Source organism: Rattus norvegicus, chromosome 5 (genome assembly GCF_021556685.1).
Source record: "Rattus norvegicus strain SHRSP/BbbUtx chromosome 5, alternate assembly SHRSP_T2T, whole genome shotgun sequence".
Classification (NCBI taxonomy): domain Eukaryota; kingdom Metazoa; phylum Chordata; class Mammalia; order Rodentia; family Muridae; genus Rattus; species Rattus norvegicus.
In genome coordinates, this window is record NC_141538.1 from 164,676,514 (window position 1) to 164,687,314 (window position 10,801).

Below are 10,801 nucleotides of genomic sequence, written 5' to 3' on the forward strand. Positions count from 1 at the left end.
GGATTGTGAGTCTGAGGAGGGGCTGGCTGAGCCTGGCGCCTGAGGACATCCAAGCTGCCCAGAATCCACAACAGGGCTTGGTAAAGGAGTGTGGGGTGCCTGCCCAACTGTCCCTCTTGGCCCAGTAGTTAGGCTATGTCTTGCTGCGTTGTTCCTACCCCTCTCTGGAGCAGTTTGGCAGGGACCCCAACAGGTCTGGATACACATTCTCTTGGGCCTAGAGATGAAGGCTGTGGCGCGCACACACACACACACACACACACACACACACACACACACACACGACACTGGGAGGAAGAATCTTGGCTACTCTTCTTTTTTTTTTTTTCGGAGCTGGGGACCGAACCCAGGGCCTTGTGCTTCCTAGGCAAGCACTCTACCACTGAGCTAAATCCCCAACCCCTTGGCTACTCTTCTTATTCATCTCTGATTCATATTAACTTTCCTGGCCAGGATAGTATTGGTTTTATCTACAAGCTGGCTCCCTGCACCATACTGCTGTGGGAAGAGTGTGTTAAGCTGTAGGTTTAGGCTACTTGCTTTCTAGCATCCCAGCTCCTTCCCAGAATGCTCCATGGCTGACTGGGGGTGAGGAGAGGTCTTGTCACTGGTATTCTAATATAGCAACACACACACACCCACCTCCCGCTCTGCTTTCATCTTTTATTCGGAGGTTTGGTGCCACCTGCTGGTGAGGTGGGGCAGTCGCTTGAGCTGAGGTTTGTTTGCCTTGGTGGTGCTGTGACCCTTCTGTCTAATTGCTAAGTCTCTGTGTTGGGTCTTCCCGGTCTACATGTGTGCGCGCGTGCGTGTGTGCGCGTGTGTATGTGTGTGTGTGACATGTGTTCTGGTGCCCCCCCAAAGCATCAGATCACCCGCATTTGGAATTACAGGTGGTTATGAGCCTGCCGTAACTGCTGGGACCTGAACATGATTCCTCTGGAATCACAGCAAGTGCTCCTAACCTCCAAGTCATCTCTCCAGTCCCACTCCAAACTCTCCAGTTCCCCGTTCACCCCAGTCCTTTCTAAAGGAACCCCAAGTCTGTGGTGAAGGCAAGGTCCATACCCACCTTAGTTGCTAACCATAAGGGAAGCAATTGGTGACCTTGGGCGCAGCATAGTGGGAGGAAGTGTGAACTCAGGAGCTCCTGGGCTGAAATAAATGTTAGGTCAGGTGGAGCTTTAGGGCAAAGGACTGGGATGTGTGTGTGTGTAGCCTACCTGTCTCAGAGGAGGGAGCCCAAAGCTCTGAGGTCAGCCTTTCTGCCTCTAGGCAAAAAAAAAAAAATGGCTTCTGGAGGGTCAGGAATCCACCAAAGAGCCCCGAGGGATGAAGGGTAGGGTGACAGTTAAATTCAGTGGGTCGGGAGACCAGCTGGCTGACTGAGATGTGGGAGTCAGGAGGTGGAGTGTGAGTTCTGGGGCATAGGGTGCTTACTGTCTACTCCGAGATGAACGGAGACTGCAAGTGGCAACCAGAATGAACATAGAAATACATTTCCCGCTGGGGAACTGCGGTCCAAGTTCATTCTTGTCAATTAACTTATTTATTTATTTTACGTATGTGAGTACACTGTAGCTGTCTTCGGACACACCAGAAGAGGGCATCAGATCTCATTACAGATGGTTATGAGCCACCATGTGGTTGCTGGGAATTGAACTCAGGACCTCTGGAAGAGCAGTCAGTGCTCTTTTTTTTTTTAAAGATTTATTCATTTATTATATATAAGTACACTGTAGCATCGGATCCCACTACAGATAGTTGTGAGCCACCATGTGGTTGCTGGGATTTGAACTCAGGACCTCTGGAAGAGCAGTCAGTGCTCTTTTTTTTAAAGATTTATTCATTTATTATATATAAGTACACTGTAGCATCGGATCCCATTACAGATAGTTGTGAGCCACCATGTGGTTGCTGGGATTTGAACTCAGGACCTCTGGAAGAGCAGTCAGTGCTCTTAACCACTGAGCCATCTCTCCAGCCCCCGCAGTCAGTGCTCTTAACCACTGAGCCATCTCTCCAGCACCTGACCCCTCCAAAGTTCATTCTTAATCCTCAACTGGGTAGAACCCACCCTGGAGGGCAGAGAGGAGGCTCATAGGGGAGCTGAGGTCAGCGTTCCTCAAGGGAAATTCCATGCGTCGGCCAGCAGGTGGCACCCAAGGGCTCATGTGTGTGTGTGTGTGTGTGTGTGTGTGTGTGTGTGTGTGTGTGTTCTCTCTCAGTTCTCTTTTTAACAAGTTTAATATGTATCGAGTTTCTACTATGTGTCAGGCAGGGATCTCAGTCAGTCTCTGCTGGAATGCGCACTGTAGAGGAGAAACAGGATTACAAACAGTCAAATAAAGCCAGTGGTCAGCACTCCCCCTACACAGCAGGCGCCCTTTAAGAGCTTTGCATGTGTCAATGACTCAGAACAGCAGCAGAAGGTGGACAATTACTTACTTTGGTTTTGTTCGGTTTTTCTTTTTTGTCATCTCCCCCACTCCCCCACCTCCAACCCCAAGCTTTCTCTGTGTAACTTTGGCTGTCCCGGAACTCACTCTGTGGAGCAGGCTGACCTCAAACTCACAGAGATCCATCTGCCTCTGCTTCTTCTGGATGCTGGGATTAAAGGGGTGAACCACCAATGTTCAGCGAAAATTAGTTTTTTTAATGTCTGGGCATGGTGATATATATCTTTAAACCCAACACTCTGGGGGCAAACTATCTGTGAGTTGGAGACCAATGTGATCTCTACACAGTGAATTCTAGGCCAGCCAGAGTTACACAATGAGACCCTGTCTCAAAACAATACAAGATAGAAAACCACAACCCCTCCCCCAGAAAACCCCAAATCAAAAACAATAGCAAAAAGGATAAAAAATTATTTTTTAAGGATTTATTTATCTTATGTATATGAGTACACTGTCGCTGTCTTCAGACACACCAGAAGAGGGCATCGGATCCCATTTCAGGTGTTTGTGAGCCACCATGTGGTTGCTGGGAATTGAACTCAGGTCCTCTGGAAGAGCAGTCAGTGCTCTTAACCGCTGAGCCATCTCTCCATCCCAAAAATTATTCTAAAGATCAATTTTTATTTCCCGTAAGTGTATGTGTATACGTCTCTTTGTGTATAAGCCGCATGTGTACAGGGACCCGAGGAGATCACCCGACCCCATGGAGAGGAAGTTACCATTAGTTGTGAGCCTCCTGATGTGGGTTCTGGAAACTGAACTTGAGTCCCCTGGAAGAACACCAAGTGCTTTTAAGTGCTGAGCCATCTCTCCAGTCCATGTTATTTCTATTTTTTCTTTTTTATGAGTGAGACAGAGCACAGACAAGCCGGGCAATTTCCCCGAGGTCACACAGTCCTCTAGCCCTTCACAGAAGGAGTCTACCCAGCTACTCAGGGACCTGGTCTCCACAGCATTGCCAACAAAGGAGGACTGAGGGTGACAGGGTTGCTTGGCCCAGGGCATAGGAAGGATCTCTGTGAAGGGACCTTTGAAGACAATGAGGAGGTCCCAGTCATACAGAGGCCTGGGAGAACAATGCCACAGAAGCAGCAAACACAAAGGCCCTGGGGTGGAAATGAACTTACGTACACACACATATCCCAGGAGAGCAGCCGGCACGCCTGGAGCAGTGGGCACACAGTTTGACATGAGCTTAGAGATGCAGGTGCTAGCCCTGAGGCTCTCCTGAGGACTCACTGTGCACTGTGCTACATGGTGTGAATACTCCAGGGAGAAGGGGCGATATGAGCTTCCTGTAGGGACAGGAAGTTGCTGGGAATGGGGGATTGGATAGCAGCAGTTTACAGACTTGCCCATGAAGTCACATTTCCAGAGAACACCAGATGACTGGATGGTAGCAGTGATGGATGGTGTTGTCACTGCAGCAGCAACAGGCACAGGCTAAGGACTCCTGTGCTGGTTTCCATGTAAGGAACTCGAGTCCAGGGTCTGGAGAGATGGCTCAGTGGTTAAGAGCACTGACTGCTCTTCCAGAGATCCTGAGTTCAATTCCCAGCAATCACATGGTGGCTCACAACTGTCTGTAATGGGATCCGATGCCCCCTTCTGGTGTGTCTGAAGACAGCTACAGTATACTCATAATCAATCAATCAATCAATCTTAAAAAAAAAAAGAGCTCAGGTTCAGGGTAGGTGTAGTGGTGCACACCGTTAATCCCAGCACTTGGGAGGCAGAGGCAGGCAGAGTGCTGTGAGTTCCAGGCCAGCCTGGTCTACAAAGCCAGTGCAAGGCAGCCAGAGTTCTGTTACACAGAGAAACCTTGTCTCAATCCCACCTTCCCAAAAGAGCTCAGGTTTATCCCACCTGCTCACCAACCCCTTCTGGGAGACGCCCACGCATCATGTGTGTCAGTTACTGTTTTGTTGCTGTAACAAAAGACCTGACCAAGGCCATTTAAGGAGAGGAGGGGCTTGTTCAGGTCACAGTTGGAGAATACAGTCTTCCAAGGCATGGAGCTATCCAGCATGGGGGCTGGAGGCAGGTAAGGTGGCTGGTAGACTGCATCCACAGTCCTTTTCTCCCCGTCAGGACTCGCAGGCCGTGGGATGGTGCTGCCCACATTCAGGGTGGATCTACCCACCTCATTTAACTAAACAAGAAACTCCCTCATGGACAAGCCCAGAGACTTGTCTCCTACATGATTGTAGGAGCAGTTAAGTGGACAGTATTAACTTGTCCTAAGTGGGAAAGGCTGTTTGCTCATGAGGAAAGTGGAAGTGGTTTCCAGATCAGGGATGATCTAAGTTGTCATGGTACAGGGTCAGACATGGGCTCCACTGGGGCCAGAGAAAAGATGAGCTAGGGGCTGAAATGGTTATGACAGGAAGGTGACTTCAAGGTTCTGGCATAGGACATACCCCAGACAGATCGAATGAACATTAGGGGTGTCAAGACACTTTAATTAAGGTGTCATAAAATGTAAAATGGATTTCCTCATAGATTCCTGTTGGTTAGCTCTGTTTGGCAGGTTTGTAATGGAAAGGTCTCTTTTTAATTAATTGATTGATTATACGTGCATGGGTGTTTGGCCTGCTTGCATGTCCGCATGTGTCTAAGAAGACCTGAAGAGAGCCTGGATACTCTGGAGTTGGTGTTACAGATGGTTGTGAGCCACCATGTGGATGCTGAGAACTGAACCCATATCCCCTGGAAGAACAGCCAGCCGCTGATCCGTTTCCAGATTCTCTTTCTTTTTCCAATAGTTCTTGTAAATGGAGATTTGAGAGGGAAGCAAAGGGCAGTTTCTCTTACTACCACCAGATGGCAGCATCATCAAGGCAGTCCCCAGCCTAGCGTCCTCAGACCTGAGATTTGAATCCAAAGCCCAATCAGGGTCGAGCCCCCCATCCTCAGGGGCTTTGAAGAGGCTCAACCTTGGGGTTTCTCCATGAGACTTGTCTTTTGCTGTTTTGGGACAGTTTTGAGACAGTTCAGCCAGAGGCTGACACCAAACATCTGCTTCTCCTGCTTCTGTTCTCTGGTCCTGGGATTGCAGGTGTGTATGTACCATGACGCCTGGCTTAGGTTCAGACCCGAGTCTTACAGGACCCAAAGGACCCTGAGGGTCTTGGAGGTGGTCTTTAGGAGCTCCGGTGCTTCTGCCTTCGTTGAGCCCCCTTGACAGAAGAAAGCTTAGGATACTCAGACAGATCCGATCTAATCTCCTAGTGAGTAATGAGTCCACTGTCCCTCCTCTTCCCCCAAATTAAACCTAATCTCGTGTTGACTCTGCTGAGCAGGGAGAATAATGCAGAAGATTAAGACAAGATGGTATTCATTCTACTCCAACAAAAGCCAATTAATTGCTGGTAGGATTATCTCGCTGAGTTAGAGCTGCTGTCAGCTCGGCAGACAACTAGGGTGCTTCTGCTTAGGCCTGTGCTGACACAGCAGGAGACATTCGGAGAGATATAAGGAAGAACTGCCTGGATGGGGAAGGGGGTGTGAGGATGGTGGAACCAGCCATGTGGTGATGTGGTCGGAGGGGAGCTGTGTGGAGCCCCTGTTTCCAAATGTGTGCCCCGGCACTTGCTTCCTAAGTTATAGCCACAGGATCACCCCATCCCAACCCAACTGGGATCTTCCCTGCCTCTTTTTTTCTTCTTCTTTTTCTTTTTTCTTTTTTTCGGAGCTGGGGACCTAACCCAGGGCCTTGCGCTTGCTAGGCAAGCGCCCTACCACTGAGCTAAATCCCCAACCCCCTTCCCTGCCTTTTGAGGCCACTTTCTACCAGTGAATGTGGGGGCCAAGCCTCCCTCTCTCCCCTGACTTCCCCTCTTCCTGCCTCTCCCAGGAGTCAGGGAAGCCACGTGTCTGGGCCTGTAATCCTAGCTACTGGGAAGGCTAGGACAAAAGGGCGGCAAGTTCAGCCTGGGCTACAAAGTGAGTTCATTGCTAACCCGGGCTACAGAATGAGGGCAAACCCAGTCTTGAAAATAAGAGGCGAAAGAGGGCTGGGGATATAGGTCAGAGATAGAGCACTTGTCCAACATGTGGTGGTGGGGGTGGAGGCTCTGGGTTTCACCCCCAGCACAGAGAGAAGAAAAGGGATGGGGTTAGCAGACACACTAGGGCCTCCCCTGGATTTGCTGCTTCTCTTTATAGCACTTTATAGAAATAAAGGTGCAATCTGGACCCTGAGGGACCTGCCCTGATGTTGCTCAGGCTAAGGCGCACCACACACTGAGGGCTGCAGGAGCAGAGGGGGGCGCTGCCCACATCATGACTCTCCCATACTATCTGTCTCAGTTGCTGTCCACTTCCCCACACAGCCTTCCCAGAGGCTTCCCTTAGTCACCTTGACATGTACAGGAAGAAGCTGGGGTTCACAGAGCTCCCTCACTGTACCCTGCAGACCCACAGGAGTCCAAGGGGCTCCCAAGGCACAAATCCTTCCTACAGGGCTGTGGTACACACGTTTTGTGGATGGACGAAGCCCTATTTCCGGCAGATGGGAGGCTGTGGCACACATATCCCTTCTCTCTGGCTCTCAGCCGTGCTGTCAGTGGGACTTGGGGCTCCCCTCACAGCCCTGTGGCTCACCTTCTTCTCCTGCTCTGTGGGAAGCTCACCACCCCATCGGGAGAGCACAGCTTCACTGACTTTGATCCGTGAGTCATTGATATTTTCTGAACACAACAAAAACGTCCCTGAGGTGCGGTTTGACAGTCCAGGATATGTCACAGCTGTGTGCCCGGTGTGCTAAGCACCATTCATCTCTGGTCACATTGAATCCAGTCAGTGAACTTCTGTACTGGGTCATCCCATCTGGAGGCTCAGAGAGGGGCAGCCTGGTTCTGTGTCACATAGTACACGGCAGGGGTGCTGGACTCAGTGGATGTCAATCACACAGAGCAGGGGGGAATCATATAGCGGCCAGGGGGTTTCCTGCACAAGGGATTTCCCCACAGTGATTGCTACATTTAGGCATGATCTGGAGGATACACCTGCTCATGGGTGATCAGTGACCTAAAGGGTCCTCATCCATGGAAGTTCAGACTGTGTGGGAGACAGACTTTTTTTTTTAAAGGGGGAATTACCCACTCTGTGACTCATCTCCTCTGTTAAATGGAGCTGTAATCTGTCCCCCAAGGAGTTTCTCTTTTGTGGGCACCAGTCTGTAAAATAGACTATGTGGGACAGTGAACCAGGTGTGAGGGAACAGCTTCTTTAGTGTGGATGGTCAGTCAGGGAGGGCTTCCTGGAGGAGAAGGCAAGTGGGCCGTTAGCCTCTGAATTCCTGGGCTGAAGAACTTCCTTCCCTGTTAGGCAACATCAGCTCCCTGGTCCTTCCTGGCCGCAGGGTCTCCCTGACCCACCGGTGTTCTATGGTGGGACAGGGATGCTGGTGGATTTCCTTCTGACCTTAGATGGTGATTGAGTGTGGGAGGAGATGGCTTCAGGCAGCGGGCTGTGTGTGAGGAGGAAAACCTTGTCCGGAGACCCTCCAAGCTTCTTAAAGACAGATATCTCAGGGGGAAAAAAAGGCAAAAGAAAAAAAAAAAAGCAAAATTTTTTTAAAAAAAAAGGAAAACAAGAAAGAGGGAATCGGGCAGGGAAAATGATTTTCTCGGCTGGCGTTTTCAGGGGAATTAAATCCTCTTTCTCGTCACCAGCGAGTGGAATAATCCAATCTATGAGGCAGAAGCCCCCTCCTATTTATTGCAGCGCCTTTGACCTAACAGTATCGGGCTGCGTTTGAAATCAGACCATCCCGGGGAGGGAGCGCCGGAGGGAGGGAGCGCCAGCCCCCGGACCAATTACTCTGCTCGCCGACACCAGAAAAATGAATTATTCCCCGAAAGCAGCCTCCTCGGCTGATGAATTCTGCACTGCAGAGCTGCGGAGTTCTCCCAAATTGAATCGAAGCTTTGAGAGATGTTTAAAACCAGGTGGAGTGTGTATCGATGGAGAGGGGCTCCGACAGCCTCGGGGGTTTCTGCTGCTGGCAGGGGTCCAGGGAGGGAGCGAGGGATAGCCCACTTTCCTGCTGCAGAGGTCCCTTGTGCTCAGCTGAGGCGAAATGCTTTGTTCCCAGCCTGGGGCTCAGAGAGGCCAGGTTGTCTGTCTGAGGCCACACAGTGAGCAGGTAACCATGGCAACCCGGTACCTTTCCGTCCCTGTCCTCTGGGCCTTGCTGGAAACGCCTCTTCATCCCTCTCCCTCCCCGGGAAGCCCAGATTGAACACGTTGGCTCTGAGCAAGCTCTTCCCACTCTGAATCACTGAATCTGTAAGCTGTGTGACCTGAGGCACGGAGCTCCATCTTCCTGGGCCTCGGCGTCCTGACCCCGCTCCCAGCGATGCTAAATAAAATCCTGGATCGCCACCCTGGCAGCTACAAATGACAGAAACATTTGTCACTCCAAGTGGCCAACTAAAGCAAACTTGGCATATTAGTCAAGAGTCCCCTACAGGCACAGAACTGATAGGATCGGCATCTATAGTAAAAGGGGATGGATTAGGCTGGTCTATAAACTGGGCTCTGGGTAGTTCAACAACGCTGCCTCTTGATTAAAAGGCCGAGAACCGGGAAGTTGTTCAGTCCACAAGGCTGGATGTCTCAGCACTCCCACTGTGTTGCTGGACTTCTGTAGGACTCTCAGAGACCCGCTGATCATTAGTCTGCATTGAAACTCTAATACAGGTGAAGGAATACCTCAGACACAGGATAGATGAACTTGCCAAGAGGGAGGGCGAGCAGGCCCAAAGCAAAGAACCCTTCCATGTTTTTTAAGGTGGACTGCCTCCGGAAGGCATGGCCCCGATTTAGGGTGGGCTTTTCTGCTTCAAATCACCTAAGAAAATCTCTCACAGGAGTGCCCAGAGGCTTGGGTTCTAGTTGGTTCCAGAGGCAGTCAGGTTGACAACCAAGGTTAGCCTACACACCTAAGTTCACCTAATGGGGGTATACCGGAATGGTTGTTTGTGGTTTTTTGCTTGTTTGTTTGTTTGTTTATATACTTTGTGTGTGTGTGTGTGTGTGTGTGTGTGTGTGTGTGTGTGTGTGTGTGTGTGAGAGAGAGAGAGAGAGAGCCAGGGCATGCATGTGGGAGTCAGAGGGTAACTTTCAGGAGTCCCTTCTCTGTACCGAAGCTTCTGGAATTGAACTCAGTTGGTCAGATCTGTGTGGCTCTCTCTCATCTTCCTTCTCGCGTACAGGAAAGAACTGAGGTTCAACAGGGTGGACAGGGCCACACACACCATCATATAGCTAGTTAGCACGAAACCACGATTCCGTCTGAGTTTCTCTAATCTGGTGGGGGGAAGCATGGCCTCTGTACCCAGTGGGCACTGAGGCCCTGGGGCTGCTCTGAGAGGATCTCTTAGTACTCCTGGGCATGCATGCACGGAGGTAGAGCGAAGGGACCACAGTGTGCCGATTCACAGGAAGCCACGTGAGTGCCCCTGGGAGCTAGGACATGGGATGGTTGTGTCCCCATTTCCAGCTTCTAGAAAGAGACCTAGAGTTCGCTATTGGTCTCCCCACCCACCCCCCCTTTAAGCACTTAAAGAACAGACCAGAACTGATAGCTAAATTAAACCTGCTGAGAGCGCCTGTTTAATTGAAAATGCCATCTGTAATTTAAATGTCAGAATCAGGGATGGTTACTGCAGCCGCCTTGAAGACTGGGTCTCATTTCACAGTTTCAAAACAGACCAAGAGAAACGGCAAATGGACCGTGGCCTGCGGCATCGTGGAGCGATTAATAACTTCTCTGGTCCTGCTGAGCTCTGGCTTCCATGGCAGCCCCGTAAAGAAGGCTCCGGATGGGGGCTGGGAGCTCTGGGCTCGGGGCTCAGCCCCTGCCTCACCTCCAAAGCCTTCTGCTCCATCTCCACCCAGCATCAGGGCAGCCTTGCCAGACTGCACAGCTTTCCTTCACAGGGTCTCTTTTGCCTTCCTGGGGTCAGAGCCCTGCCTCCTAACCTGACACCCTCCTTCCCAAGATCGTTGCAATCCCACAGTTCCTATGACCAAAGACAAACAGAGAACTTTGGCCATTTGGGGGTCCCTTTTTTCATGTTCGATGCTTGTTAGAGGGGATCTCGGATGACAGACAGACTTAGGAGGAAGACCAGCAGTGGGCAGCCCTGCGGTCAGTCCTGCTGACTTCGCAGGAAATTTGGACGTGTGTCTTTCACTCTTCCCAAGTTCAGGGTTCTCTTCCCTACAGATACCCACTAATTCTCAGAACACCATTCCTCCATGAGGTTTCCAGGCAACCGGACAGCCCTCAGACCACCTCTTCTCTCCTGCCTCTGCATCTGGAAGCCTGG